Raw genomic sequence first — 27,196 nt, forward strand, 5'->3', positions numbered from 1 at the left:
TCTGTCCTGTAGGGTCACTATGAGTTGGAATCAACTCAATGGAAATTGGGGTTTTTTTTTTGTTTGTTTGTTTTGTTTTTTTGGTTTGGCCCACCTAAGTGAGCACAGAAAATGGTCCAAAGCACCAAGACTCTAACTTAAAATGGCTGAAAAGGTATTTGTCATTAACTTTAGCTGCATAACAAACCACCTCAAAACCTAGTGGCTTTAAGAACAATACCACACATCATTCTTACAGGCCTGTGGGTCAGCTGACCCATTCTGCTGCTCTGTTGTTCTCAGCTGATCTCAGCGTGTCTCAATCATGTGTCTGTGTTCAGGTGGCTATCAGCTGGATGTGACTGGGCCCTTTTGTCTCTCATCCTCCAGCAGGCTAGCCCAGGCTTGCTCAAAAGCAGAAATGTACCTAGCTCAAAACTGACACACCATCGCTTTCACCATTTTCTACTGTCCAAAGTTAAGTCCTAGGTCTTGCATGGGGAGATAGATTCTAAGCCTTGATGGGAGGAGCTACAAAGAATTGTGGCCATTTCTGCAATCTGTACATCATCTGTGTTTATTATATAGTATGACTTTTCAATGTCCTAGAAACATGATCATATACAACAAACCAGGGTACGCCAACCTAGCCTAATAGGCCTGTACGTGTGCACTGTGGTCTCTGGGGCAGCACTTAATATCCAGCAAAGTCTTTTTCACAGTTGTAAGGTCCCAAACATCATGAAGTCTAAGGGTCATCAAAGTTATCTGTAAACAGCCAGAGAGTAATTTTTTTTTAATTGTGCTTTAAGTGAAAGTTTATAGCTCAAGTTAGTTTCTCATACAAAAATTTATACACACATTGTTATGTGACCCTAGTTGATCTCTCTGTAATGTGACAGCACACTCCTTTCTACCCGGGATTTTCTGTGTCCATTCCACCACCTCCTACCCCTTTCTGTCTCCTCATCTCGCCTCCAGACAGGAGCTGCCCATTTAGTCTCATGTATCTACTTGAACTAAGAAGCACACTCTTCACAAGTATCATTTTATGTCTTATAAAAAAAAAATGTCTTATAGTCCAGTCTAATTTTTGTCTGAAGAGTTGGCTTCGGGTATGGTTTATGTTCCAGGTTAACAGAGAGTCTGGGGGCCATGCCTTACGGGGTTCCTTCAGTCTCAGACCATTAAGTCTGGTCTTTTTACTAGAATTTGAGTTCTTTACCCCACTTTTCTTCCGCTCCGTCAGGGACTCTTTCTTTTGTACCCTGTAGGGGCTGTCATTGGTGGTAGCTGGGCACCATCCAGTTCCTCTGGTCTGGGGCTGTTGGAGTCTCTGGTTTATGTGGCCCTTTCTGTCTCTTGGGCTCATAATTACCTTGTGTCTTTGGTGATCTTCATTCTCCTTTGCTGCAGGTGGGTTGGGACAAATTGATGCATCTTAGATGGCCGCTTACTAGCTTTTAAGACCCCAGACACCGCTCACCAAAGTTGGAAGTAGAACATTTTCTTAATAAACTTTTTTATGCCAATTGACCTAGATGTCCCCTGAAACCATGGTCCCCAGACTCCTGACACTGCTCCTCTGCCCCTTGAAGTGTTTGGTTGTATTCAGGAAAATTCTGAGTTTTTGGTTTAGTCCACTTGTGCTGAATTCCTCTGTAATGTGTGTTGTCCTTCCCTTCGCCTAAGATAATTCTTGTCTACTATCTAGTTAGTGAATACCCCTTGCCCTCCCTCTCCACCCTCGTAACCATGAAAGAATGTTTTCTTCTGTGTTTAAACCTTTCCTTGAGTTCTTATAATAGTGGTCTCAGATAATACTTATCCTTTTGTGATTGACTAATTTTACTCAGCATAATGCCTTCCAGATTCATCCATGTTATGCGATGTTTCACGAATTCATATTTGTTCTTTATCGTTTTGAGTATTCTATTGTGTGAATATACCATAATGTTTTTATCCATTCATCCCTTGATGGGCACTTAGGTTGTTTCCATCTTTTTGTTATTGTGAACAGTGCTGCAGTGAACATAGGTGTGCATATATCTCTTCGTGTGAGGGCTCTTATTTCTCTAGGATATATTCCAAGGAGTGGGATTGCTGGATCATATAGTACTTCTATTTCTAGCTTTTTAAGGAAGTGCCAAATTGATTTCCAAAGTGATTGTACCATTTTACATTCCCACCAACAGTGTGTAAGTGTTCCAATCCAGAGAGTAAATATTTTCAGGTTTGCAGGACATATGGTCTCTGTTGCAACTACCCAACTCTACTATTACAGCTCAAAAGCAGCCATAGCAATACATAAGCAGATAGATGTGTCTGTGTTTCAATGAAACTGTATTTACAAAAAGAGGCAGCAGACTAGATTTGGCCACCAGGCTGCAATTTATAAACCCTTGACCTAGCCTATCTTAAAATAGAATCGCCTTGGAAATCAGGGGCTTTGACAAGCCAATGGACAACGTCAGGCACTAGGCACAAAGATAGGTAGTAAAATTTCCTAAATTGTGATATCACAGGGATACATTCAAGAAAATTCCATGGGGACTTAAATATTTGTGCCCAACCAATATTTTTGCTCTTGCAGAAATGGGAGCACCTCATACATAGTAGCTTTATGGGGACTCTCTTGTCCACCTTTTTAGGGAGCAGGTTGAATTAACAGTATCATTGCAGAGCTGGTTCTTGGAATTCCAGCAAAGGTAGGCTGTTTCTAGAAGCCCTGCAGAGATGTAGGTCAGGAGTCTGGAGAGGGATGCTATGCAGAGATACCACTTTGGGCTGGTTATCAATGGGGGGTTTTATATCTGCTTTTCTCACTTGCCCTTCAGTCATGGGAGAGAGGAAGTGGCTGGATATATCAAGAATATATTTAGGTTTAATATAATATGTCCAGAGGTGGATTACCTAACAATCAAGGTAAGCATGTGCTTTTGCCTTGCTGACTGGGTCATCCGTCCCTGTCAGAGATTGTAAATTTGAAAAGAGGCTTTGATTCTGTATGAAGGTGCTGTGGAATTGGGAGAGAGACAAATGCCATCCATTCCTAGAAGCAGAATCTCTGATGTGGTGAAAAAATGTGAAATTGTTCACTACGGATGATCTGGTAAGCAAGGTAAGTTCAGTGCTTACTACCTTGCCTATTGGATAATCCACCCTTGAATATGTCATGCGCCAGTAAGCCTAGGAAATAGATATTACCACCACTGCCCCACCACACACACACACCTACCAGTGAAGACACACAGAGCTCAAAGCAGCTCGGTGACTGGTCTCACAGCACACAGGTAATAGAACTAGAACTCAAGCCTAATTATCCCCAAGCTTACCTTCTTTCAGTTTTTGTACTAAATATGTTTTCTAGTGCTTTTAAAAAGGTGATTGAGTTGTTGACTCCAAAATGTTCAGGGCTGGTCTGTGTGTTTTAATTTGTTTTATCTATTTTCCCTAGAGTTCTGTTCACGTCTCATAGGACCCGTGAGAATTCTTCTCCACCACCTGGCGTACTGCTGTCAGGGCCCCTAAATACCTCACAGGCTAAACTGAAGAACATTGTGGTTATGGGTCTCCACCTGCAGGAGCACAGCCCTGAGCCTCAGTTAGCCACTCCAGAAATAGTCTGAGCTACAAGAGATAAGAGGACATGGTCCCTGCTTACAGGTTGCTGGTAATCTCATTAGGGAGCTATAACCAAGTATACTGAAGAGATGAGATAAGGGCTAGGCTTGTGCCCTTGGCCATGGATAGACAGAAGCTCAAAGAAAAGTGATTGGTCTGAGGAATAAGCTACCCAGAGGAAAGGCCATTGTGAGTTGGCTGGCAGAACAGCCTGAGTGATATTGCTAGAGGCCAGGGGAATGCAGAAAGTCATTTCTGCAAAGGGACCAGCTGGAGCAAATTGTCTCAGAGCAGCACATGGGACCCCCTCTTTTACAGCCCTAAGCTTGCATAACTTCACAACATTAGGCAATATGTTTCTGGGGGAGGCAGTAACTTCCCAAATGCTGTAGGAGTAAATGCAACACAGAACTCTCTGCTGGTTTCATCTTCTTTTTTTCATTGGGTAGAGACCCTTTCAGACTAAATCTCATTAAGAATAATGGGGCCTGGGCCACTCATTGTACTGAATGACTTCCCCCGTTTTTTATTTGAAATTAGTCTTTATTTTACCTGCAGACCCAGCATCCCACGATAATTATAAGTAAGAAGGAAAAATTAATAAGACAGTTTCCATCAGCCGTTTTCTAGGATTGCAACCTATCTGCAGAAGTAGCCTGAGTTATGTTGCAAGGCACTTTTCTTAAAATGTGTACATAACAGCTATTAAGTCATTTTATGGAGTAATTTCTAAAACAACATGCTTTGTCACTGTTACCGTAATTACCATTAGCTGTGACTATATTTCAAAGAACAGAACTCCTTATAGGGACTGCTATAAATACAGATTCTTTTTCCCCTAGTGGGAATCATGAGGCTAATTTGGTTGTTTTTTTCCCCTCCTTCTAAAACAGATCTTTATTAAAAGGAAATCAATACAATCACAGTAACTGAGATCAACGGTTCTCCTAATTCCGTCTTCAGCTGAATCCCGGGTGTTTTCTGCCTTCCTCGTTCTTAGTGGAAGACAAATCCTTTTGCTGGCAGGGGCTCCCTAGCAAGCACGCTGGAGTAAATGAGTGCTTGCAACTCGTGATTTATCATCTTTGCTCTTACACTTTGCTAATTGATATTAAATTCAGACTTCCAGGGTAAGCGCCAGTAACACAAATAAAACCCTGAGACATGCAGGCTATGATTTCTATTAGTTGTGCTTGTATGGATCCATGTGGCTGTCAAGCTCTGCCACTCCAAATTCAAGTTCCCAGCTGACTCTGAGCTCCTGCCTTGCTGTGTTTGACAGGCTGATTTATATTTGGGGTACATCTGAGGTCATTTCAAAGGGGTGCTGAGCTTGTTTAGAGATCCTCGAAACTAGTTTTTTAGCTTTGTACAAGGAGCTAGTTGTTTGGTCTGTTCTTTGTTTTGGACTAATAAGGGATTCAGTGTAAATAAGACATTAGCCTTGTCCAGCCTCTATCATAGTTAGAATTAATACCCTTTGTCTATCGGGGTCTCTATGAATCAGAATCGAATCGATGGCAACGGGTTTTTTGGTTTTTAGTTTCGTATAGAGTTGCTATGAGTCGGAATCGACTTGACAGCAAGAGGTTCTGGTTTTGGTTCTACAGATCTGAAATGATCTTGAGAGCATACGTGGCCACTGTTACAAACTATAATCGAATTAGGATGAAACAAGGAAATGACAACATTGGTGTAAAATAGAACAAGATTTGGCCCTTGCAAATGCCATGCTTTACAATATTTCAGAAAGCCTGGAGAAAATGCTCAGGCCAGCTTACTCATGCCCAGGGACAATTTTTACAGTTAGTAAAATACTCTCTGATAAACTACATGGTGGTATTTTTAATATGCACTTTTAATATTCAATCAATTTTGATAGTTTTTGTCAACCTTATATCAAATAGATTTATTAATTGTTATTATTTTTTGCTAATGACTAACCCTTTTGACTGTTCATAGTTCTCACCTTACAGTTTACTCAGAAGTGTGGCTTTGAGCCGTGCAATGTGCTTCAGGACAGTGGAGAATCTGCTACTGAAATGTTTTTTATCACCTCATTTTGATCTGAAGAGATTATATGGACTCAGTACAAAGCAGGTTTTATTCATGGCCTTGACAGTGAAATTGATTTGGAGATGACAACAGGACAAATACGCAAGAGAAGAAAACATATATTCTGAATATATATTCTTCAATTGGTGCTAACTTGCACATCAAATTTTTTAAAATATCAGGAAATGTACAAGATCTACAGAGGTAAAAAAAACTATGCGTATTTGAACTTGGAGGATGACAATGTTTTACTCATTTCTGTTTCATCAAGCTGGGATAAATCATGGCTGTGTAGCATCATCTAGACAGAAATTTTGAGAAACTTCTACACTATAAATATACAGGATCTCTGTAAGGCATCATTTCCAAGTTAGAACCTCCTGGCTTTTGGAAAAATTTATTTTATAAAAATTAAAGTTAGATTTTTGACAACCCAATAGCTTTTACTTTCCTGGTGGAAGAAAAATTCAATATTAGGCCCATATTTAAAAAAAAAAAAAAATTAGGGTGGTGGTATCCAAACTTATTTGATTTCTCACCCTTAAATATTGAATACTCACTTCTTATAGGCATATTCATTTATTCATTATGCATATTATTATACTAACACATCCATTATAAGGAAACCCTGGTGGCGTAGTGGCTAAGTGCTACGGCTGCTAACCAAAGGGTCGGCAGTTCGAATGCACCAGGTGCTCCTTGGAAACTCTATGGGGCAGTTCTACTCTGTCCTATAGGGTCGTTATGAGTCGGAATCGACTCGACGGCATTGGGTTTGGTTTTTGGGTTGGATTCATTATAAATGAAAGTATAATATATAACTATACTTTTAAATTATAATGAAATAAAGATAAAAATAAAACAGAATGAGATAAAAAATGAAATCATGTTTAATTTTGTTTCTTAATGATTCAACCTGTTTGGTCTCCAGAGCCCATTTGGCACAGTGGTTAAGAGCTCAGCTGATAACCAGAAGGTCAGCAGTTCAAATCCATCAGCCACTCCTTGGAAACCCTATTGGGCAGTTCTATTCTGTCCTGTAGGGCCGCTATGAGTTGGAATCAACTCAAGAGCAACAGGTTGTTTTAGGTTTTTCTTTGCTCTCCGAGTGAGAGCAAATGGGTTTGAATGGACTTCATTACTTTAAAAAATCTTGGTTTAACACTTTGATACAGAAATTCAAAGATCTGGTTCTAAGGTCAGATTTTTTTCAACACTTGGTTTTGATGGCCATCATTGCTGGAAAAAAGATTCATCAGGTAGAAATGGAAGAAGCATGTCCTTTGCTATAGTTAATGCATCATTACACCCCTTTATTCAATCCCATCCTCCAATTATAAAGGTTTGACTTTATGAAGGATGCTTAATTTTTAAGTGCCCTGTTAATTATGGTGGCTTCGCACTTTCATTAACATGCTATATACTTAAGGTTTGTTGTTAACGTTGTTGTTGTAAGCAGCCATCTAATTGGCACCCAACTCATGGCTATCCCATGCACAGCAGAACAAGACGGTGCCCAGTCGTGCACTATCCCTATGATAGCTTGCAGATCGGATTCTTGTGATCTATATGGTTTCACTGGTTGATTTCCCTGGAAGTAGATCACCAGGCCTTTCTTCGTAGTCCATCTTAGTCTGGGAACTCTACTTAAACCTGTTCAGGGTCATATGAACATGCAGTCTACCACTGACAGACAGGTAGTGACTGCACGGGAGGTATATTGGCCAGGAATTGAACTCAGGTCTCCTGCATGGAAGTCGAGAATTCTACCACTGAACTACCAAGACTTGTTGTTAGCTACTAAGAAAATAAATCCATATTTCAAATAGTCTTCCTGATAATATTAATTTTTTAACTGATTATATCTGATTGTTTTCACTTTAAAACATAGGAAAAGGAGAAATATCAACTCTGTTGGTTCCTTTTGTTTACCACTTGCTAATATAGTCCATCTCCATTTTCTTTACACTGGTCTAGTCCATTTGGGGAATGTTTGTTTGGTTCAAATAAATAAGGTGGTCTGTAAATCTACGTAACCTGGGTACATTAAACTGCATGTGTGGCAGCAAACCAACAGTGAATGTATAAACAAGGGTACCACCGTTGACCCCCTCAGAAATAAGGGACCCTCCTATTCCATCAGAAATCCTGGTGACATAGTGGTTAAGAGCTGCAGCTGCTAACCCTATGGTACCGTAAAACAAAAAACCAAGCCTGCTGCCATCAAGTCAACTCCGACTCGTAACCACCCTGCAGGACAGAGAAGAACCGCTCCATAGGGTTTCCAGGGTGTGGCTGGTGGATTCAAACTGCTGACCCTTTGGTTAGCAATGGAGCTCTTAACCACTACACCACTAGGGCTCCTCTGGTACCATAGGGCACCCGTAATGTTCTGACACACAAACTAATAAGGCATCAGTAGCAAACTTTATAAGGAGCCCTGGTTGCACAGTGGTTAAAGTGATCCACTGCTAACCTAAAGGTTGGTGGTTCAAAACCACCAGCCCATCGGTGATTCTGCAGAAGAGAGATATGGCAGTCTGCTTCCGTAGAGATTTACAACCGTGGAAACCCTATGGGGTTGCAATGAGTTGGTTGCCTTGGTGTGTGTAGTATCAAGCTTTATAATAGGTGTCAGTAAAGCTATTTTAAATTAAAGAATAAATACAAGTGAAAGTTCCAGTACTGTCTTCCCATATACCAGTGGATCACCTCTCTAAGCGTCCTCTGAGAATATACCTCTTTGGAGATCACAGGTTTAGGGTGCTAGATCAATTTTTTCTTCCCAAGAAAACAGATCCTGGGTTCTTTTGGTGACTTAGGGAACTTTGGTATTTTGAGTCAGGAAAGATAGGAGGTTTCCATGTTGTAAACATTCTCTCTTTTAATATTTCAAACTTGTCTGTTCTGTCAGCGTTTGCTTTATATAGTTTGAAAGTATAATTTCATGTACATATATATTTCGTTATGCCTTCCTGTTGAACTGATCTTTTTATCATTATGAAATATCCTTCTTTACCTCTAGTAATTCTTCTTACCTTGATGGCACACTAAATTTATTCCTATTTAAATTTAAATAAAAGATAAATAAAATAAAAAATTCAGTTCCTCAGTTGAACTAGACACATTTCAAATGCTCAGTAGCCACATATGGCTAGTGGCTACCCTGTGGGATAGCACAGAGAACATTTCCATCATCGTATTAGAGAGTTCTACTGGATAGCCCTGCCTTAAAGCTACTTCATCTGATATTAAAATAACCACACCAAGTTTCTTTGGTTAAAATTTGCATGAAGAATTGGACAAATCCACAGTTGTAGAGAAAGATTTTAACATACCTCTCTCTGTGTTATTAACAGAATAAGCAGTCAAAAAGAATCAGTAAAAATACGGACGATTTAAGTGACACAATTAACCAACATAATCTAATTCACACATTTAATATATTATAGCCAACAACTATACAATGCATATTCTTTTAAGGACATAAGAAATTCACCAACATAGGCTATATGCTAGATCATAAAGCAAGTCTCAAAACTTCAAATTATTGGAATTGATAGAGTATGTTCTTTGACCATAGTGAAATTAAGTTAGAAATTAATAACAGAAAGATAACTAGAAAATTCCCCACATCTTTGGAATATAAGCAACACTTCTAAGTAACCCATTGATTACAGAAGAATCAAAGTAAAAACTAAAACATATTTTGAACTGAATAATCATGAAAACACAGCATAGCAAAACATTTGGGATGAAGCTTATGCAGAATTTAGAGGCAAATGCATAGCTTTAAATGCATATATTAGAAAAGAAGAAAGGATGAAACTCAATGCTCCAAGCATCCATTTCAAGAAACTAGAAATGAAATAGCATATCAAACTTAAAGAAAGTAGGTGGAAGGAAATACTAAAAATGAGAGCAGAGATCAGTGAAGTGGAAGACAGACAATAATAGAGAAAATCTGCTAAACTAAAATTTTGGTTCATTAATCTGAGAAGATTAACAAAATTGATAAACCCTCTGGAAGACTGATTTCTCTCTAATGAACCCAATTGCATTAGTTGACTAGATAAAAATTTTCTTTGAAAATATAATTTGCTGAACTTCCATCTAAGTCCAATTCTCATTCCACTATGCCAAGCTTTTTAAAGCCTGCTTTTCATCAGTTAAGTTCGATGATAATGACAAGGATGAAAAAAAAAAAGGAAAACTTCTGAGAAAAGGCAAATCTGTGAATGTGTTGAGAACAGGGGTACGGCCATAATTCCAACTTAATAATCAGCTCCCCAGTGATGCTAATGCCACTGGTCCATGGGCAACACTTTGAGTAGGAAGATTCACACTTAAAAGCCCAAACTAGTAGCTGAAACACCAAATCATGACAGTAGCAGTTTCACCTGACTTGTCTAGTGTTGCTCTGCACAGTGTGGAATTTGTTGCTAACATTTAAAAAATGTGAAATTCCGTGGTAACATTTGAAACTTCTCTTGAAAACTTGGAAGAACTGACAAGAGCAGGTGTGCTTCCTGACATAGGAACTTTCAGCTGTTGCTGAGGCGAGGCAATCTGCTTTAGAAAGGACACAGTCTACCCTTTGCTGTAATCCACACTTCCATTACACTGAAACCTTCCCGTGTTCCATCTCACTTGTTTAATTTGACTTCAGAAGGCCTCGTGATTTACTTCCAAAAAAGTCAGCAAGTGAAACCCTACGGATCAAAATGGTCTGATCCCATTGTACATGGGGTCATCATGAGTCGGGATCCGACTCAACAGCCACTAACAACAAAAACAATGTTTTTAGCCTGGAGTTCTCAAACTTGGCTAAATTTTGGAATCACCGGGAAAGCTTTGAGAACTACTGGTGCCTGGGTCCCACCTCCAAAGATCCTGATGTAATTGATTTGTAGAGAGGCACATTGTTGTTGTTGTTAGGTGCCCTCTAGTCACTTCCAACTAATAGTGACCCTATAGGACAGAGTAGAACTGCCGCATAGGATTTCCAAGGAGCAGCTGGTGGATTCGAACTTCTGTTTAAATCAATTTAGTGACAGTCCAGCAAGATTCTCAGCCACCATCCTCAGAGCTTCTGATTCAAAACATCAGGACCACCCAATATTTACAGGACCTGAGGCAGAAGGAAACCCCTAGCCCATGGCTTCCCCTCTTCTCTTCCCATACCCTACTCCATCCTGTTCTTTCCTACCTCTTGGAGGATCTTCTATGCATAGGATAGGACTACCTCCTATCTCTTAGTACACACATCCAAAATTTTTTCACACTTCCCCTTCAAAACGCCTACCCCTTGACCACACCGTGGATTTAGGTGTTTGCAGAATGACTGCAAGGTCTGCTCTCAAGAGGTGTGACTTCAGGAAAGAAGACTGTGAGGGTCTAGGAAGTGGGCTCGGGCCACTTAAGAAGGGAATTCCATGTCCTGGGTACCCCAGCAAGCCTTCTCAATGATTTAAAAGGTGCACATGCGGCAAGTGGTCGTGATGAAGAAATTGTTGTGAACAGGAGTCGATTCAGTCGTTTCAAACCATGTCTCTATATGAGCAAGAATCATGGCCTTGTAGACTAGACCACTTGCCCCATGGCGGGGCGGTGGCTCTAGGAGGGCCAGAAGGGAAAAATGAGGGCCCAAGGAAGGGCCTCCTGTGCCCAGGTCTAAGGGTGTTCTCTTAGGAGATCTGGGATGGGGCCTGAATGTCTTATGCCAGAGGTCTCCCCTGGTGGTCCTGAGGCAGGTACACACGGGGAGAGACACAGCCCTGCAGGAGAATCAGAGCTAAAGAAGAGCTTTTCCTCCTTCTCTCTTCTGCCTAACAGTTCTCAATGATATTCAGAGCCTGGAGCTGCACTTGGAATGTAAATCCAGGAATTTGTCATGCTTTTGCAGATAGATCATGTTTGGGGGCTTGGAAGCCAAGCACTTGAGAGTCTCCAAACTGTTTATGCCAAGAGAGAACAGCTGCAGGCTTTGAGATGAGAAGGGAGGTATTTGAGGATGCAGGATCCTCAGTTTCTCTGTCCTCTTTCTGCTGCATTGCTATTGTCATCTGAGATATTGGAAGTAAAAGAGCCCAAACAGTCAAATGTGCCACAGATTTCAATTTACAGCTGCCTGACTTCCAGCGGATTTTTTTTCCTTGAGCCCCAAAGAGAAGGCACTACGGCACTAATGTTGGTCGTAGCCAGAGCAGACGGCTTGAGCCTCAGGACAAACCAAGATGCTCAAAAATACCCACAGGTTACTATATTCTCTGCTTACAGAGCCAGAAACGTGGGCAGGCGTTTAGGAGGGCTGTATGAGCGTCTGTAGTTGTACCAATTTGTTGTTGTCGTCAGTTGTCATCGAGTCAGCTTCAGCTCATGGCTACCCCTTGTGTAACAGAATGAAACGAAGCCCAGTCTGGCACCGTCTTCGTGATTGTTGGTACGCAGGCAGTCCCCAGATGACCAAAGTCCACTTGTGCTTGCCCTTTAATGTTATGTAGATTTGCCCTTGGTGTGAAAGGGCTGCACCAACTCCTGTTCACAACGATCTCTTCATCACAATCACCTTCACTTGCTGCATGTGCACCTTTTAAATCATTGAAAGGCCTTCAAGCTTTTTCCTGTTGCCATGGGTTCTGACTCATAGCGACTCTATAGGACAGAGTAGAGCTCTCCCATAGGGTATCCAAGGAGCGGCTGGTGGATTTGAACTGCTGACCTTAGCGACCCTATAAATAAGGCTAAATAAGACCCATTTGCACCTGTTACTAGCTTACAGATTTGACTCAAATGCACGGTTAAGAACAGATCTCATTCGTAACTCGAGGACTGCCCGTATTTGAGTCCATTGTTGATTCTGAGTGACTTCCAACCTGTGGGGCTCATCTTCCAGAACTATATCAGACAGTATTCTGTTGAGATCCACAGGATTTTCATTGGCTAATTTTGGGGAGCAGATCACCAGGCCTTTCTTACTAGTCTTAGTCTAGACATTCTGCTGAAACCTGTCTACCATGGGTCATCCTGCTGGTATTTGAAATTCCGGTGGTAGAGCTTCCAGCATCACGACAATGCACAGGCTACCACAGTACTACAAACCAACAGACAAGTGGTGGTCCAGGATGGAAGTGGATTGCTTTTTGCATGATAACTCCAACACGATAAAGATTCCAAGGCTGTCAAGGCTCCCGTAGAAAGACTGCCACGATTGTTTAGTCAAGTCTGGCATGTTCACTGCAGCTGCTGCTACCCATCGGAAGCCATCAGCCCTATGCTTCCACCTCCATTTCCTTTTTTCCTTATTTTTGTGCTTCGTCTCTGCCTCCTAATTGTTCTGTGATTTCAGCTACATCTGGGTCACTAAGCATCATTTCTAAACTGCACTTACCGACACCTTCTCATTAGGTTTTCTTCAAAAGAAAGGTTAATCATTTTTTCTCACCCCTAGTTGAAGAACTTGAGAAAACTGCCCCATTACAAAGTATTTCTCTTCACCAATAGCAAACCAAGCCTCCAGGATGGAGCCAAGGAAACCCAACTCCCTCTAACTCAGCATGACTCTACTGCCAGCCATGGGCTCTCCTGCTAAAAGTGCAAACAGCTATTCTGCCCGCTTTGTTTGGTTATCTTATTCCCACTGTGCTGGGACTGACATCAAGCCCAAATCCTTCTCACCACCTATCTGTCTTAAGAAGTAAAGGCTATCCACATACATATAGGACCCCAGTGACCACATCTAGCATTGTCAGGATGGGTCTGTGGTCCTGGGCAAATCACCTGTCCTCACCGTTCCCTTGTTCCCAGAAGCCATATCAGCAGAGGGTCTGTCATAAACAAAGAGTAAACTGGGGGTAAAGAGGGATTTGCTTTTTCTGAGACTGATTTGCTGATTAAGACTGAGAAGGATCTTTTTATATCCTAAGACTGGCAAGTTGCTGGAAGTTGCCACAAGCCCCGAAAGCACTGTTTGCAGTCTGCTTTTCTCCACTCTTTCCCCTCTATGTAATGCGTATTGGTGTCTTGGAATATTCACTGACCGTTTTTACCTCCACAACGCTAGATACTGTAGGCAATGGAAGCACAGTCCAACAGAATGAGTACATCCCAACAGCCCCTGGCCAGCCCCAGATGTCATGGAAGTGGACTTTGCTTTTGTCACTGTCCCTGGGTAGTAGCCAGAAATTAAATTGTTTAACCACCCATATGACTAATGGGGAGACAAGAAACAGGGATCTAAGGTGAGGGCCACTGTTACAGATTGAATTGTGTCCCCCCAAAATATGTGTTGTAAATCCTAACATCTATGCCTGTGATTATAATCCCATTTGGGCATGGGTTGTCCTTGTTATGTCAGTGAGGTAGGATTAGTGTAGGGTGTATCTTGAGCCAGTCTGTTTGGGATATAAGAGAGAACACGCAAGAAAGCTAGCAAGCAAAGATGGGGGAAGGTAGATGCCGAGCCAAATGAAGATCACCAAGGAGCCATGGACCTTCCCCCAGAGCCAACAGAGAGAGAAAGCCTTCCCAAGAGCTGGTGCCATAAATTTAGACTTCTAACCTCCTAAACTGTGAAAAAATAAATTCCTGTTTGTTAAAATCCACCCACTTGTGGTATTTCTGTCATAGCAGCATTAGATAACTAGTAAGTGGAAATACCCCTAGTAACAACTCCCGTGAGTTTAAAGAGAATATCAAAATACGTACACATATTACAGCTTCTAAAAAATGGCTTATCTTGAAAAAAGAACATGTATCAAAGGAATAATGTGCACATAAGAAAATAAATCTAATATTCTGCTCAGTTATAAATAAAGTAGTATAGATTATTAGTCCATAGGTGGTAGCCTGAGGGAAAATTAAATATTCAAATTTAAGTGTGTAACTTGAGAACTTTCTAAAAAATTTATTTAATTGCTACTTACACTAAAATATAGAATATTATCAGCACTCTGGAAGTTTCCACCATGCTCCAGTCCAGTCAATAGCACCGTCTCCCTGAAGTAACAGCTATTTGACTTCTATCAGTATAGATTAGTTTTGATCTTTTGGAACTTTATATAAATGGAATAATTAAGTCTGTACCCTTTTACATTTGGCTTCATTCATGTTTCGTATGTGGTACAACGGTTAAGCACCCCACTGCTAACTGAAAGGTTAGTGGTTCGAACCCACCCTGCAGCTCTGCAGGAAAAAGACCTGATGGTCTGCTCCCAGGAAGATTTGCATCCCCAAAACCCTATGGGGCAGTACCGCTCTGTTACATGGGGTCAACTCAACAGCACGTAACAACGACAACAGCATATAGTATTTTAAGATAGATTGCTCAATTGATTGATAGCTGCTGTCCATCGACTCCAACTCATGGTGACCTAATGTGCAACAGAACAAAGCATCGCCCCTATCCTGCATCATCCACGTAATTGCCAGCACGTTGAACCCCATCATCACAACTATTGTGCCGATCCATTTCATCTAGGGCCTCCCTTGCCCTCACTGGCCCTCTGCTTCACCAAACATGATGTTCTTGATCTCGCCTGATGACATGTCCAAAGCAAGTCGGACAGTGTTCTCTTGTGATTCATAAGGTTTTCATTGGCTAATTTTTGGAAGAAGATCATCAAGCCTTTCTTCCTCGTCTGTCTTAGTCTGGAAGCTCTGCTGAAACCTGTCCACCACTATGACCTCCTGGTATTTGAAATACAAATGGCATAGCTTCTACCATCATAGCAACATGCAAGCCACAGCAGTACAACAAACTAACAGACAAGTGGTAGATTTAAATATACCACAGTGTATTTATCCAGTCCACTGTTGATGGACAATTAGGTTGTTTCCAGATTTTGACTATTACAAGTGAGGCTGCTGTAAACACTCTTGTACTGGGAGAAAAATATAGAGCGTTACATTTATGTAACCACACCTAAATAGTAATAAATTCAATGCAAACAAGGAAAAGAAAGTATTTCCCTAGAAAGATTCTCTAACTTTTGTATGAATCTCTTAAACTGTGATGCCCCAGGATGTCCCTTCAACAAAATCTCCTGTACTGAGGCATTTTATGTGCTTGTGTAGGTGTCGGCCAAAAAGTTATTCAGCAAAGAACATTCTTTCCCCAAACTCTGAAACATTTACCTGTCACAGGCCTGAAACATTTCTAGCACGTTAATGTACTGTTCCACCACTAGGGGGCAAGAATGACCTCGCGATGCTTGGCTCTGCCAGCTTGGCAATCAAAATGATTAATCACGCTGAGGTTAAAAAAAAAAAAAAACCGAGAAGCCCAAGAGAAAAAAAGAAGGGCACGCGCAAGCAAAATAAACATCAATAAACTTAAACGTTCCTGGGTAGGGAGGGTGTGAGAAATGTCACCCATGAGTCCCTTTCTAATTTTCTTTCCATCTTTCCTTTCTCTTTCCATTAAAAAAAAAAAAAAAAAAAAGTGATTTCACGAGGCTCAGTTGCTGAAACTATCACTCACTAGGGTGGGAGTGTGTCAGGAGGAAGCCCTTATTTCTGAGAGGGTATTTTCAGCACAGCCTAGAGCCTTGATTAGGCAGCAGGAAACCTTGCAAACCCCCAAACCCCAGAGGCTCTTAGTAAGCAACAGGGAATCCTGCAAGGTCTTCCTCCTTCCAAGTCATATTTCTTCCAATCAAACCATAGTGTTTACTAAAATCAAGGCGTGGTTGGGAAAGCCTGCCAGCTGTGACATCTCTCCTTTTTCTCTTCCTCACCCTTTCTGTCCCCTTCACCTCCCACAAACTTAACCAAGATTACAGAATGGAGACGTGCTGTTTTTCTGTGGGGAAGAGGGAGAGGGAAATTAATCACAAAGCCAAGTTGCCCTTAGACTATTTCAAATAAATTTCTACTAGAAAAGGACATTTGGCTGACAACCCTTTTCTTCTCCCTCGGCATGACCAAATACAGTAGGAATTCCAAATGAAAACTGAAAAGCGAGGAAGAAGAAGAGCCCACAGCTGGAATGGCCTGTGTTCCCCACTTATACTGGCAAAGGATAAATTCGGGAAGGAACCTCCTGTGTATTCCCTGGCCCCGTTATCTCCCTTTGCTTCTCTGAAGGGGTAGGAAGCCTTCACTGCTAGCCAAGACGCCTTTGTGCTTCAGCTTAATTTTCCTTGCAGAATTTTAAATACAGATCATGTCTACAGTGCAGCAATTAATGGATAGCCTAAAGACTTATTATTTCAAACTAATTGATATGTAGGAAAAGTTTAAATAACATAACAGGGATAGGAAAAAATTGAAATGATGTGCGTGCAGTGAATTTAGGAGTTCTCTCTGTTGTGGAAGGGAGCAAAAGCATCGGATTAATGGGGGGGGGGGTGTGTGACCAAAATGCAGAATCGACCTGGAAATCTTCCCACTTTGACATTCTTGAGCACGTGATTGGAAGGAAGAAAGACTGAGACAGGTCAGAGATGTTTGTGGGGGAAGGGGCAGGTCCTTCCCCCATCCCCACCAATTTGAAGGGGTTGCCTCACAAGGGAAATGAAAGCCAGATATATTTTGATGGATGCTCCTAGATAAGCAATAAGAAAACCAATGCCAGCATTTCTACTGTAACTCTGTGGCCAAATTCCCCTCTTGACACAAATTTGAGAGGGAAGAATGTGAGGCCAAGTTCACCCAGCTGCAAGAGAACTTGCTCTCAATCATCAGCGCTGCCTGACCCAGGATTCCCTCTGAGCTCTAAGAAATGCACGGTGATTAATCATATTATTGGCAAAAAAAAAAAATCTTAATTTCTCCCTATGGCATTCCTACAAATTTAACAACTAAGTTCAGGAAATTTATCTGGAGCAAGAGCACTCCAAATGGGAGAAGGCAGAAGTAATTGAGGTTTATGATGCTTGACCATGATGACAATTTTTTAAACACCAGAACTTGATGTTTGTAATCAAACAGTTCACGTCAAGCCTAAACAACCGGAGGGGAAAATGCTGCCTTTAAAATATACTTTTTCCGCATTGAATTCATGTACTAAAAATACGTGAATGACGTTGACCAAGTCAGTTAAACTTCATGGTCTTCAGTCTTTTCAGATGTAGAATCTGCAGGTGGACTTGTTACTTTTCAGGCCCATTCAGTTCTAACTCCCTATTTTAAGTAAGTAATGCTGCTCGTATTTTAATAGACATCAGGACACCACATTGGATAAATACTAGACCTCAGTTCATGACACACCCCTATTGGTTAATGCAAGACCATATTAGTCTACTTATAACAAATGCCCATGAAATTATTACACAACACAAAAAGTTGAACATTGCCAACGATATACTTATGTACGTGGTTTCTTCCTCTTATCTAATCCTCCTGTCTCCTTCTCCCCACCCCCACCCACTGAGGTAACCTTGAAACTAAATCTTGTATGTATAGTTCTTGTTCTTTTTCACTTATACAAAAATATACATTTACATGTACGTATATGGATGAATAAACAGACAGATAGCTTTATCACATCTATGAGTATTCCTATAACAAATTTTATTTTTTTAGTTTAGTTGCTTTGACTTAATAAAAATGGTATTGTACTGAATGTAATCTTTTGAGACATATATTGTTTACTTAAAAATACATTGATAAGCGCAACAGAAATGCACACATATAGTCACCAAAAAACATGTACTATAATATTCACTGAGGCATTGTTTATAATAACCTTAAACTGGAACTAACCCAATGTCTACTTATTACATGAATAAATAAATTGTAATAAGTAGACATTGGGTTAGTTCCAGTTTAAGTATTCCACAATGGAATACTGTTGTGGTGAAATGAGTTCCTTTATGTGGCCTTTTGTCTTGGTTCTTTGGAAAAACAGCTTGAGAGGTTTTCCTCCTAAACCCTGAGGAGTTACCTTTGCCCTAATTTTCTAATCCAGAGTGTTCATTCCTTTTGTCCAAGTTTATTGACATTTCCTGGTTAACCTGTAAACAACTTGTGGTTTGATACTTTTTGTCTGGCCCTGTGCTGCAGCCTGCCCTGTTATTGGTATGCACCTTGCAGGGATTGGTCAATATACTATGCAAATGAAGTGACTATAGCCTGGTATGCAAATGAAGTGTCTATGGCCTACTGAGAGGGGATTGGTCCGTTCATGGCCCTGGTGGGAGGGCCATGCCTTGAAATTGACAAGGAGTTTGCTTATATATGCAACCAGTCCCACAGAGGTTTGGAGCTAGAAACAGAAAAAAAGAAAGAAGGAGAAAAGAAGAGGAGGCAAGGAGAGAAAGAGCAGAGAGAGAGGGGGAAGAACCTTGTAAAAGAGCTGTAACACGGGTCAAGGCCTATAAGACTGAAGATAACAAGAGGCCAGGAAGGGGCCCTCAGCAGAGTAGTGGTGATAGGCGCGGAAGGGGCCCTCAGCCTAGTAGTGGTGATAGGCCCGGAAGGGGCCCTCAGCAGAGTAGTGGTGATAGGCCCGGAAGGGGCCCTCAGCAGAGTAGTGGTGATAGGCCCGGAAGGGGCCCTCAGCAGAGTAGTGGTGATAGGCGCGGAAGGGGCCCTCAGCAGAGTAGTGGTGATAGGCCCGGAAGGGGCCCTCAGCAGAGTAGTGGTGATAGGCCCGGAAGGGGGCCTGCGGCAGAATCAATGTTGATGGCAGAAGCCTGGTGCTAGGAATGCAGCTAAAAGAGCTGAACAAAACTGCTACACTGGCTGTGAGCTGGGTCAGTTAGCAGTGGAGAGGCTGAGGCCAGGAAGCCAAAAGCAAAGAAGCCTGTCCTCAGGGGGCTGAGAGGAAGCCAGTCCTCCGGGAGAGAGGAAGCCTGTCCTCAGGGAGCTAAGAGGAAGCCTGTCCTCAGGGGTACGAGAGAAGGCCTATCCTTAGGAAGCTGAGGAAGAAGCCTGACCTCAGGGGGATGAGAGAAGGCCTACCCTTAGGAAGCTGAGGAAGAAGCCTATCCTCAGGGGGCTGGGAGGAAGCTAGTCCTCAGGGAGCTGAGAGGAAGCCTGTCCTCAGGGAGCTGAGAGGAAGCCTGTCCTCAGGGGGCTGAGAGGAAGCCTTTCCTCAGGGAGCTGAGAGAAGCCTGTCCTCAGGGGGCCGATAGGAGGCCTATCCTTAGGAAGCTGAGGAAGAAGCCTATCCTCAGGAGGCCGAGAGGAGCCTTGCATGGCTGAGAGGTGGCACACACGACAGAGAGAAGGGTCGGCTTGCTTGCAGGGCCGAGAAGAGCAGAGAAAGCTGTCCTGTGCCGAAGAAGGGGGGAATATTCTCCTCTTCTGGAGAGCCATCCAGACTTGGCCTGGGTGCTTCCTGACCCTGATCCCAATTTGTAGCCTATTGATGCTGATCCCAAGTTGTACTATTGTTTCCTAAGAAGCCACTTAGCTGTAAATATGATCTGTGAGTTCCATGTAGCCATAGCCACACAGAATTGGGAAAGAGGTTGGAGAGTGGAGGTATATCTGACCTCCACCTAAAGGGAATCAGCTTTGTGCTGTTGGTCATTCTCATCATTCTCCCTCATGAATTTATACAGGTTCTGGTGCTACTATTCCCACCATTTTACAACTGTACAGCAATGACAATGAACAATCCCCAATGACACCCAACAAAATAGATGATTTTCACAAGTAAAATATTGAGCAAAAGGAACTTAATACAAAAAACTATATGTAGCATTATTATTTGTTTATATTAAGTTAAAAGGATAGTTACCCTGGGTGGGGAGTGGGGTGGCTAGTGATTACAAGGGAGCGAGAACAGTAGTTCTGGAGTGCTGGTATTGTTATCTTTCTTGATGCAGGTGCTGGTTAAATGGGTGTATTTGTGAAAAAAAAAAAAATCACACCTCCACACATATATTGTATCAGTTAGCTATCACTGCGTAACAAATACCACCGCAAAATTCAAGAGCCTAAACAATAAGCTGTCATTACAACTGGCAAGTCGGTAGGTTGCTGGGAGGTTCCTCTGGTCTTATTTGGTCTCACTCATGAGCGTCAGGTAGGCCACTGTGATCTTGGCTGGACTCATCTTCATGTTCAGGGGTCATTTGGCTATAGGATGGTCTAGAACAGCTGCAGTTAAGACAACGAGCTCTTTTCACATAGCCTCTCATCTGTCAGTAGGCTAGCCCAGGTTTGTTCACATCTTGGCTTTGAGCTAGACTCAAAACTAGCGCAATGTCACTTTTGCCATATTCAGCTGAAAAATAAGTCATAAGTGAGGAGTGATGAATTGATGAAACATGGCCATTTATTACATCAGTTCACCACACTTTGAGAGAGAGATATATATATATGTACTTTTTCCTATGATACTAGTAAAAACTTTTTTTAAAAAAATACTATTAAGTATATCTCTGTATGATTTGGAGCCCTGGTAGCACATTGATTAAGAGTTCAGCTGCTAACCAGAAGGTCAGCAGTTCAAATCCACAAGCCACTCCTTGGAAACCTTATGGGGCAGTTCTGTCCTACAGGGTCACAAGTCTCTGAGTGGCATAAATGGTTAAGCACTCAGCTGCTAACCAGAACGTTGGGAGTTCAAATCCATACAGAGGTACCTCAGAGGAAAGGCCTGGCAATTTACTTCCAAGATCACAGCCATTGAAAACTCTATGGAGCGCAGTTCTACTCTGACATACATGAGGCTGCCATTAGTCAGAGTCTATACTCAGTGGCAACTGGTTATGCACTATTTATCCATATTGTTACATGTAGTTCTAGCTTGCTTTGACTTCTCACATTCTATGACATGACCGTACTATAATTGATTGATCTATTCTTCTGTTGGTAGGCATTTTTGTGATTTCCAGTTTATTGTTGTTACAAGCAGATCTGCTGTGAACATCCCTGCACACTTATCTCCTAATATGCACGTACAAGCCGTTTTCTATACCAAAATGTGGAATCGCTATGTCACAGAGGTTACGAACGTTCAGTTTTACAAAATGATGCTAAATTGTCTTCCAAAGTGACTGTACCAATTCGTGCTTCCTTCAGTATATGCAAGACAGCCTATCAAGGCAGACGCTTGCCAACAGTTGATATTGTCAGATTTCTTGATATTTCCCACTCTGATGGGTATAAAATGGTGTCTCATGGTGGCCTTGGTTTGCCTTTCCATGATCAGTAAAGAGAACAAATACCTCTTCTTTTCTTGTTTGTTTTTGTTGCCACTGTTGTTGTTTATTGCTGTAAAAAAAATGTTTTATTTTGGTTTGGGCCACATGTTTCTTCTCAGTAAAATGCCTGTTTGTGTCTTTTGCTCCTTTTTAAATTGGGTTATTTTTCTTTTCTTATTTTTTTATAGTAATTGTTTATGTATTTTCAATAGTATTCTTTTTTTATTGTGCTTTACGTGAAAGTTTACAGAGCAAATTATTTTCCCGTTCAATAGTTAGCACATGAAGTGTTTTATGACCTTGGTTTCATTCCCCACAACATGTCAGCACTCTTTCCATTTCTGCCCTAGTTTCTACATTTTCTTTTGTTCTGATTATCTACCCCTTCCTGTCTTCTCATCTTATTGTTCTAAGGAGCACATTCCTGTCAGGTATCATTGTTTATCCTATGTGTTTGTCTATTGTTTGGCTGGGAGGTGGTCTTTGGGGATGGCTTCATTTCCTGGTCAGAAGGGTATCTCAGGGCTATAGTGTAAGGGGTTCCTCCAGTCTCTAACAGACCAGCAAGCCCAGTATTTTTTGTGAATTAGATTTTTTTTGTGCTAAAGGTTTCTCCTGCTCTGTCCAGGACCCTCTGTTGTGACCCCAGTCAGAGCAGTTGGTAGCAGTAGCTGGGCACTATCTACTTCTGGTCTCAGAGTCATGTGGTCTGTGGTTCACTAGTCCTTTGGACTAATTGCTCACTTGAGTCTTTGGTCTCCTTTACTCTCCCTAACTTTGGATGGAAAGAGACCAATAGTTGTATCTTAGATGGCTGCTCGCAAGTTTTTAAGACCCTAGATGCTACTCACCAAAGTCGGATGCGGAACATTGACTTTACGTACTATGTTGTGCCAGTTGACGTAGATGTCCCCCAAGTCTATGGTCCTTTGTCTTCTAGCCTAGAATATTCACCCTGTGCGGTGTTTGATTATGTCTAAGAGGCTTCCCTGACTATACCCCTTGTGTGCTGTATATGAGCTGCACCTACAATCGTATGTAGAAATATCTACCACCAAATGTCTATTTGCCAGTGGGGTATTCTCTTACATCCTCCCACACCTCTTGGCATATCTATCTACCTATATGTCCATTTGTAAATTACTGTTTGTTGCTACTATTGCTGCAGGATTGTCTATGCTATAGTAGTTACTGTACAACAAATATAGTAGTTACTGTAGTTACCCTTTATTCTTACTCAGTGTCCTCTCTTGCCTTGGTCATGTTGTACTGACTTCCCCCATACAATGTATTGTCTTTACCCCTTCACCAATATTAACTTGTATCTTCTGTCTAATTGGTAATTTTCCCTCCCTCCCCATCCCAGCCCTGGTAGCCATCAAAAATGTTTTTTCTTTTTCTGTGTATAAACTTTTTGTTTTTACTTTATAGTAGTGGTCTCATACAATGTTTGTCATTTCGTGATTGACTTACTTTACTCTGCATAATGTCCTCCAAATTTATCCATGTTGTGAGATGTTTTAAGAATTTGTCATTATTCTTTATCATTGCATAGTATTCCATTGCATGTATGTACCACAATTTGTTAATCTGTTCATCTGTTGATGGTAAATAGTATTTTTTTTGTCAGATGTGTGGTTGTGAACATCTCTCTCCAGTTTATACCATGGTCTTCACTTTATTAAAAGTATCATTTGATAAACAGATTTCTTAATTTTAATATTCTTTTTGTTTTAATTGCTATTGTGAGCCTACTTGAGGCTCGTTTAAGCAATCCTCAACTACCCCAAAGTCTGAAATATTTTTATTTATATTGTCTTTTAAAACTTCCAAAGTTTTGGTTTTGACATGTAGATTTTTAAACTACCTGGAATTTATGTTTGTGCATGGTATGCAGTAGGAATCTATTATTATCTTTATCCACCTAGATAATCATCTGTTAAAGTTTTATCTATTAAATAATTCCACTTTCTCCAGTGATCTGCCATGCTGCCATATTCACATATCAAAGTTTCACACATCAACAGGCTAGTTTCTGAGCTCCCTACTCTAGTCTATCAGTCAACTTGTCCATCCCTATGTCCACAGCAATCTCTTGATTACTGTAACTCCATAACACTACCTATATTTGGAAGATACCCCTTCCTACTCTTCTTTAGAAGTATCTTGGCTATTCTTGTCTCTTTATTCTTTCATAGGAATTTTAAAATTTTGTGTTTTCTTCGCAGATAAGAAAAGTAGCCCTTATACTCTGATTTCCTCAAATTTCTCTTTAAACAGCCTTAAGGGATTTTTTTCCCCCTTTTGGAACTGTCCCTTTGAACATTTTGTAAGTTTGGTTCAGCCATAACTATAATTTTCAATTCTGAAGCATACTCACACTCACACACAAGCCATAGTCTGCCCTGGTATGTGCAGTTTTGATAATACTGCTCCTGTGTTCATTTTGGTACGTTTAGATATCAACTTCTCTTCAATAATTGTGCCTAGGCATCAAAGACTCAGAGAATCTAACTCATTCTTCCATGTCACAAAAATAATTGTAGAGAATGTTTATTTTTGGCACCAGATCCTGGTGGGGCATAGTAACAGGAACACTTAAATTAAAGAGACAGTACAGGGATGGCCCTAGCTGGAAGAACACAGCACCATTCAAACTCAAATGCAACAAGGCTGCAGAAATCCAAGTGAGACCCTCCGGAAGTCTTGGACCATTTCCAAGATCTAGGCTCACTTCAGTGTGCATGTCCAGGAGGTCACATGGTTCCACTGTGTTCACTCTCATTTGATGGGTCCAGTAGACTGCAGCTTTGACCTTCACAGGGCTTCTATTTATAGCTTAGAATCCCAAAGCGGGACCAGGTTGTAGGAATATTTCAACAGTATAAGTAACTCATGTGCCCCCTTTGCAAATTTAGTTATAAGTAACCAGATGAATCAAAGCCATCCTAGTTCTAGGTTCTGAAAACAGACTGTTGCTTTACAATAGGGTTTAATAGACAAAGAAGCTCATTCCTTTTTTCCCAACTCTTGGTCCCAGAGTAGTATACTCAAGCAGTTTGAGTGTCCAAAAAAGGTAAGCATGGCTGGTGGTGGAAGTGGGGAGCATAGTTCCTCTCTGGCTTCCTGGTGTGCATCTATTTGGAGGCATAGGTTAGGGTCTCAGATTGCCACCTACGCAAGGCACGTCCACCTCAGCAGCCCTGATGATGGTGGCCTGAGCTTGTTTAATGGTCCATCATCCTCAAAGTTTCTACGTTGTAAGTGAGGACTGACTCCTAATTGGTTTGTCCTCTCCTAAGTCCTGCACTTAGGAAGAATGAACTCATCCTTGATTGGCCCATCTTAGCCTGGAAGCTCCTCTGAAACCTGTTCAGCATCATAGCAACACACATGCCTCCGTTGATAGACAGGTGGTGCCTGCATGTGAGGTGCCTTAGCCGTGAATTGAACTCAGGTCCCCTACATGGAAAGCAAGTATTCTACCACTGAACCAACACTGCCCCCTATTTCAAAGTAGTGCAGCCTAACAGCCTAGTGTGCTCACTTGTGGTAACCACCTGGGTCCACTTGATGAGTCGAAGTGGGGGAGGGACAGCAGTGAAGAGATGGGCTGGGTTTGGACATGTTCCATTGGTACCCATTGACCTAGTTCACAGGGGCTAGGGATGAGAGAGAGAGAGAAAGGTTGGCTTGTCTAAAGTGCAGGGAGTTGTGTGGACTCCTGAGCCTATGGGTGGTGCCCATTAACCTAGCCCATGGGGGTTAGGAATGACAGAGAGAGAGAAGGGGCTGGTTGGTCTGAAGTGCAGGGACATGTGTGGACCCCCAAGCTTATGGCTGGTACCCACTGGCCTAGCCCACAGGGTCTAGGGATGAGCTGACCAGAACCCTACTGAATGAAGAAAGAGAGATGTTTGACACTGTGAGCTGGTGTAGATTGCTGGAACTTGATGGCTTGCTTTGGACTGGACTTTGTTTATGGATGAATGCTCAAAGTTACAACCAGAACAGATCTTCAGACCAAAGAACACGCTTGTCCCCTCAGAGTGCTGGTTTTATAGGGATAGGCAACTTAAACACAGGCTAGCTAAAATAAAAATGGGGGGAGATAAAGGCATGGAGGGGATGGTTTATACGTTTCCACGGGTGTGCTTAGGCTCAAATTGAGGGGGACAAGGGAGGATCCCCACTGAATAGTTTCCTCTTTTCCTGGTGAGTCTGGTGAAGAGAGGTTGGGGGGCAATGCTGATACGATTCTAAGATTCAGTTGTGAATGTTGGCTGTTAACAGGGTTAACTATAATTGTAAAAAGTGTAATTGTAGAAGCTGTAAGTGTGAAAGAGTGGACTAAGGGGGAGGCACTGCTGGACTCGAGTATAGTGGCTGAACCCTAAGTCCCTTAAAGGTTTTGCTGTGCTGATACCTTGTGTCATGGGTTGAATTGTGTCCCCCCAAAATGTGTGTCAATTTGGCAGGGCTGTGATTCCAAGTATTGTGTGATTGTCTGCCAGTTTGTCATATGTGTTGTAAATCCTACCTCTATGACAGTAATGAGGCAGGATAAGAGGCAGTTATTTTAATGAGGGAGGACTCACTCTACAAGATTAGGTTGTGTCCTAAACCAATCTCTTTTGAGATATAAAGGAGAGAAGCGAACAGAAAGACAAGGCAACCTCATACCACCAAGAAAGAAGCACCGGGAACAAAGCGTGTCCTTTGGAGCTGGGGTCCCTGCACTCAGAAGTTCCTTGTCCAGGGGAAGATTGATGACAAGGAACTTCCTCCAGAGCCAAAAAGAGAGAAAGCCTTCCCCTGGGGCTGGTGCCCTGAATTCAGACTTGTAAGAGAATAAACTTATATTTGTTAAAGCCAAAAAAAAAAAAAAGTAGTGCAGCCTGAACTTTTTCCTCTAAAACTTTACTATTCACACTAAGAAAATCGTAACAAATATCTTTAAGCCTATGCTTATCAAACTTTAAGTTCATATGAATTACCTGGGGAACTTGTTAAAATGAAAATTCTGATTCAACAGGTTGGGGTTGGGCCTGAGGTCATTCTGTGGACTCGGAACTACACTTTGAGTTGTTGTTAGTTGCCGTCGATTGGATTCTGACTCATGGTTACCCCATGTGTGCAGAGCTGAACAGCTCCGTAGGGTTTTCAAGGCTGTGATCTTTCAGAAGCAGATTGCATCGAGTAGCAAGGTTTTATAACGTTCTGTTATCCCACATGGCTGAGTTGGAGAACTTTGCCTCCTAGAAATGGCGTTCTAAGTATCTTTTGATTTTTTTACTTTCATCTGTCAATTCAAGAACCCTGGATTTTTTGTTTTGTTTTTTAACTCTAGACATTTTTCAGAGTTGTTTCTTCATTCAGGGGCTGTTGGTCAGGTATTTCTTATTGAATTGTTTTCTCCAGTATACACCATAGGGTGG

The 27,196-nt window shown here is 41.6% G+C and overlaps 1 protein-coding gene across 5 annotated transcripts in view; it reads left to right on the forward strand.

Annotated features, from left to right (window-relative positions):
* PLCB1 (phospholipase C beta 1) overlaps window positions 1-27,196 on the forward strand; it is an 844,448-nt gene that overhangs the window by 769,937 nt on the left and 47,315 nt on the right. Inside the window, exon 34 of one of the 5 annotated variants that reach the window (XM_049869955.1) lies at window positions 5,566-6,212. The exons of 3 other annotated variants lie outside the window; for them this stretch is intronic. The gene's annotated coding sequence lies outside the window, so the exon portion shown is untranslated. Of the gene's footprint in view, window positions 1-5,565; window positions 6,213-27,196 lie in introns of those variants that run through there. One more of the 5 variants, XM_049869957.1, reaches the window with a different exon arrangement.

Source organism: Elephas maximus, chromosome 25 (genome assembly GCF_024166365.1).
Source record: "Elephas maximus indicus isolate mEleMax1 chromosome 25, mEleMax1 primary haplotype, whole genome shotgun sequence".
In the NCBI taxonomy this organism is placed as follows: Eukaryota; Metazoa; Chordata; class Mammalia; order Proboscidea; family Elephantidae; genus Elephas; species Elephas maximus.